The sequence below is a fragment of the Zerene cesonia genome, chromosome 4 (genome assembly GCF_012273895.1).
Source record: "Zerene cesonia ecotype Mississippi chromosome 4, Zerene_cesonia_1.1, whole genome shotgun sequence".
NCBI lineage: Eukaryota > Metazoa > Arthropoda > Insecta > Lepidoptera > Pieridae > Zerene > Zerene cesonia.
This window is the reverse complement of record NC_052105.1, coordinates 5,659,198-5,664,135: the sequence shown is the minus strand read 5'-3', so window position 1 is coordinate 5,664,135 and position 4,938 is coordinate 5,659,198. Positions and strand designations below refer to the sequence as shown.

The 4,938-nt window shown below is 31.1% G+C and overlaps 1 protein-coding gene across 9 annotated transcripts in view; it reads right to left on the bottom strand.

Moving 5' to 3' along the window:
* Positions 1-4,276, bottom strand: part of LOC119839552 (tropomyosin-2) — a 28,803-nt gene extending 24,527 nt beyond the window's left edge. For 5 of the 9 annotated variants that reach the window (XM_038365874.1, XM_038365872.1, XM_038365871.1 and 2 more), the window contains exon 1: positions 4,128-4,275. The gene's annotated coding sequence lies outside the window, so the exon portion shown is untranslated. Of the gene's footprint in view, positions 1-4,127 lie in introns of all 9 variants that reach the window. The other 4 variants (XM_038365878.1, XM_038365873.1, XM_038365876.1 and 1 more) reach the window with 1 other exon arrangement.
* Between the last annotated feature and the right edge of the window lie 662 nt (positions 4,277-4,938).

Genomic DNA, 4,938 nt, shown 5'->3' with positions numbered 1-4,938 from the left:
AGTAATAAATGTTATTTGCAGTTAACAATTTTCTTTTTTCTTTATTACAATATTTATGGCAAGACTAGGTATAGGTAGTATAATGCTGTCTGTGTCTGAACTACGTAGATATGTAGAAAAAAGCCATGCTTCAAAGTTCAAAATACTTTCAAAGGAGTCAGAGGTATTTCCTACATATTTCCAAGTGGCAGGAACATTGCATACATGGCATAAACACCGTTGCTGATCGAAGATTCCTTAGTGATTGAGGCTTTTAACCCTCACTTGTAAAAAGTTAATTATCACCCACATACTAGTCTATATAAAAATTATCACTATTAAATACGACATTAACTCAAAAAAATTTAAACATTACCTACATTGCTTATTTTATATACTTATACAAATTATATAAATAAAATTATTTAATTTAATACATCTACATAAATCAAGATCCTTATACTTAACTAGTATAACAAACAAAATGTAGTTTTAATTACTTAATTAACAACTTCCGTAACTGGGAAGTTTAAAATCCATTGGGCATTGCTCTTCATATAAAGTTCAATGATCTGCACTCGAAATAAAAGATATAAGAGATTATTGCTGTAGATTTATCTCATCTAAAATGATTCCAAGAACGTTAAAATTACACTGATTAGGCTCCAGATTTTAATATGTTTCTCGTTATTCATATTTATTCAGCCTGTCTCGGTTATATATGACGAGAATTCTTTGTAGCCAATAATTATTATTTATACGTCACACAATAATACAATATCTCATAGATTTTTTGTAATTAAAGATATGTTATATCCACATTCTTATTGGTCTTTAATAGATGAGGACTTTTTTGTATCTTTGTTTCTACGTTTAAAATAGAATAAAGTCACTTTTTGTGTTTTTAGTTTTTATCCATATGATATAATACTGGTAAGTTTGTTTGTTTGAACGCACTAATCTCAGGCACAGACAGATTTAAAAAAAAATCATTACGGTTGCGTGTATGTATATGTGTTGTCTACCGAATTGATATAGTCTATATAACACGGGGAGAAACAGCGGAAGCCGAGGTGGTACGATAGTATTTTATTAATTAATTACCTAATAAGCATACAAAAGGAATTTCCTTGTAATGACATCCTTGCTAGTTCCATTGAAATAATTTATTTATTTTATTTGCCAAGTCTCGTCAAGGTTTCTATTAACATATTGGTCAACTCTTCGTATTGTAATCAGCAGAGAAATAATTTTCCACAATTAAAATTCAATCCTTTCAGATGTCTTATCATTAACCTAGGTTGTTGTTACATTTTTCAGTGTATGAATAGTGTTTTTTAAATGTTGAAAGTTTCAGTATCAGACTCAGAAACGAAATGTCCGATTTTATAAGAGAATTGTTCATAAGTTAGGGCATAGAAACAATAGTTACAGTAACGGCCTACGTTTATCGACTATGTAATAAGAAAAAGTATTTTTTCTTTGTTATATAGAATACAAGTTTTACAATTTATACAACACACTTATATTATATTGTGTTTGAATTTGGGTAAATGATTATATTTTGTTTTAGAATATGTAAGTGTGTTATAAGTATGCCATCTTAATCTTAATTAGACAATAATTTCTCTTCATTATCTATGAAGGTTATGTTACTCTATCTATTCGATTTAAATACGTCATTTATTATTATGAAATACTTTCTTTAGAACGTGAATAATAAAAAAAATATCGTAGTAACAAAAATAAATATGTGTTTCAAACACTACAAATATGCAAAGCGTCCAATCAACTACGAAGCTTGACAATACAATCCATATAAAAAGAATTACCAAGTAAGTACACTATGAATGTTAGCACTAAGGCACAGCCTTCGCGTGATTCAAAGGGAAAATATTTCATTGTCTGAGTCACGGTTCGCAAAAATGTGGATGCTGTGACCAGTGTCGATGAACGGGATCCTGTCTGACCTATACTTTCGGCTATGTGCGAAATATCGTATCTAATAATGTATGTTACTTAAAACGTCATGTTAAATTTCTGTTTATATACTATTAATCTTTTTAACGCTTTTGTAAGAACGGTCGTATGTTTGTTACTGTTTTACGCAATAACATCTGATCGGCTCTGTAATGTGTATCCATTTGGTAAAGAAATAGATTATAGTATGGATTAGAACCTGGGCTTCTACTTTTTACCCTACTTTTATTTTGTCATTGCTGGTTGCTATCTCATATAATTAGTACTAGTAATAATAAGCGATCTTATATAATTAATACTAGTTATAATAAGCTAGTAAATCTCACTCTTATATAATTTGATTTGATTGTTTGTTTGTACGCGCAATTTCAGGAACCATTGGACCGATTTCAATAATTCCTTCATCCTTGGGTTTGTATGTGATCGCATTGCTGCTATATGTTTACAACTGACCGCTAATCTCCTAACATTCTTAAACAAGGCTTTATTTAAGTATCATATAATGTCAAAAATCAATCAGGCATCTATCATGAATGGGTCCATCGGTAAATCAGTTGATTGCAATATAATTAATCAATCAAAATCTTCCTTAAACGCAACCAGTGACGGTCCAGATTAAAATAAGGAAGAAATTATGAATAGAAATGAAGAACTCAGGTGAACAGTTCCACAAACATGCTTTGGTAAAATACAACCCTCCGTCTTCTTGTTATGTCTAGTAGGTAAATAATAAATATGGGACATATATGTTATCCTATCAAACAAATTATAGATCTCTAGGTCAACTGTCAGTTCCTACGGATGTCAAGGTTATTAAGTAATATATAATTCTACGATATAATTACTCGCTGCATGGCATGTTTTTTCCTTTCTTAAATCTAACCTAGAAGTTTTGAGAACGATTTATAAAGCATTGATTTTTTTCAGGTATTTGTCATGGAATTTGTCGCTTTATTGATTTAGTTGGTTCTTGGTGATTCGTAAACGGTATACTCTCCAATGTTTACTTCTTCAATTTATAGGATTGAATTTAATTGAATCTATTTATATCTAGTAAGATCACCTTTGTAGTTCATCTAATTAGCTACATAAAATTTGATTAAAGGAACTTTCAACGTGGTATTTATAGAGGGTTGTATGGAGGTATATGATGACATATATTTCTGTCTCAAGGAAGTTTCTGAACTAGATCGGAGGTATATAACCTGCATATTTATACGTAAGACGTACGTGCAAAACCGCTGTCAGTCGCAAGTCTTACTTAAAGTAATATATAGTATGTACAAGTTTTGCTACATGAATATCTTTACATAACATAAACATTTTTTTACACATACAACACATGGTCAGATCGCTCAGTATATACTAGCGAGGCTTACCTATTTAAAAATAGATTCAAAGTATCGAGACTGTGGAAAATTCTAAATTATTACTAATTGCAACCTCTGAATACACTTTTTGTATGTTTACGCGAAATTTATGAACGTCAAGACTAAGTACTTTTTTATCCAATGTACGTCACGTCCTTGTGTATAAATTTCGAATTAATAGTATCGAATTCAGATCTTTTCTGAGAGCTCTCAGATTTCACGCAGTTATTATGTAATTATTTCAAATATGTACTGTATGTTTTATTTCTTACATAAATGGATAGTATGAATTTTATGGAAAAAAATCCCTCGCACTTTTAGATTAACATCTATCGCCCCCGCTTCCCGCGCTTACACGCCATTGGCTAGAATTTGGCAAGTTGCCAAAAAGCGCACCGAATCTCGAACAAACATGGTTCCCATTGGCTACCGGGAATGTAATCGAGCACCGCGATATTCAAAAATAGAATAGATATAGGGCGAAGTTACAAAATACTTCAATTTTAGCGTACAGCCGGTATGAATGAAATAATTAAAACATTTGAAAGGTGATGCATTCACTCTAAATTAATTAATATATGAATTGCATTAGTTACAAATTCAATCAAAACTTTGACTATTTTATACGAAAAAAAAATTGTCTATGTTCGCTTGACTCCATAAAACCACAATTTTTGAATTCGTTCGATCCAGCTACACGTTAATCACTTACCAACTGTTTCAACAATGATCAATGCACTTCAGAAAATTATTTAAATAAAAACACAAATTCACTATGGCACTACACAGAGTACTTACATGTCGAGTCGACGCGAGCTGTGGTGCGACTGGCAAGCGCGGCAGCGGTTCCTTCGGTGTCGCCTTACCGCCACGAATGGAGATGACAACCCCGCTCCAAGAATACGGTTTGGGAAGGCTTCGATTATTTCATTACTTTTTCTATATAATGCAATTAATCTTAAGGATGGCAATAAAGTCAAGTACGTACCCTACACGATTATAGACTTATCCGTTTTAGAGAATGCAAGCTAAGCAGTTAGGTATCCAGGAGTAAATTTAGATTACAAGTTACACATTGTATCTAATGAAACTGTTTTCAAAATAAATAACATAAATTTCTTTATTTGTAAAAGAAACACTTCTCACACATCAGAAGAAAAAATATAACGATTTTGCTGCACAAAACATACTTAGTTATCTCTCGGACTACCTCACTTTGAAGCTAAAACTTTAATTTTTAAACTTAAATATACATTTAATCCTTGTGCTAAAAAAGAAGATTAGCAATTAGCAATAGATGGAAAATCTAAAATTTTTTTTGTACCTGTCATCAGATCCCTCCAACCTTTGTAAAACACCCAAAAAATCCTTCAACGAAATCTAATATTTATTTAAAATACGTACTAACTTTATCGAATACACATTGTGCCTTATATTTAAGTTACTAGCTCAACAAGATTCATATCTAGAACATCTCAAAAGCATCACTTCTGTACTTTTAAGATACATCCAGCCTACAAGACGCCTGTTACGGCCTAAAAGAATATATATTATTTTATTCTTCAAAAGAGAATTATATTTAAAAGAGTAACCAAAATGTAATGCATAT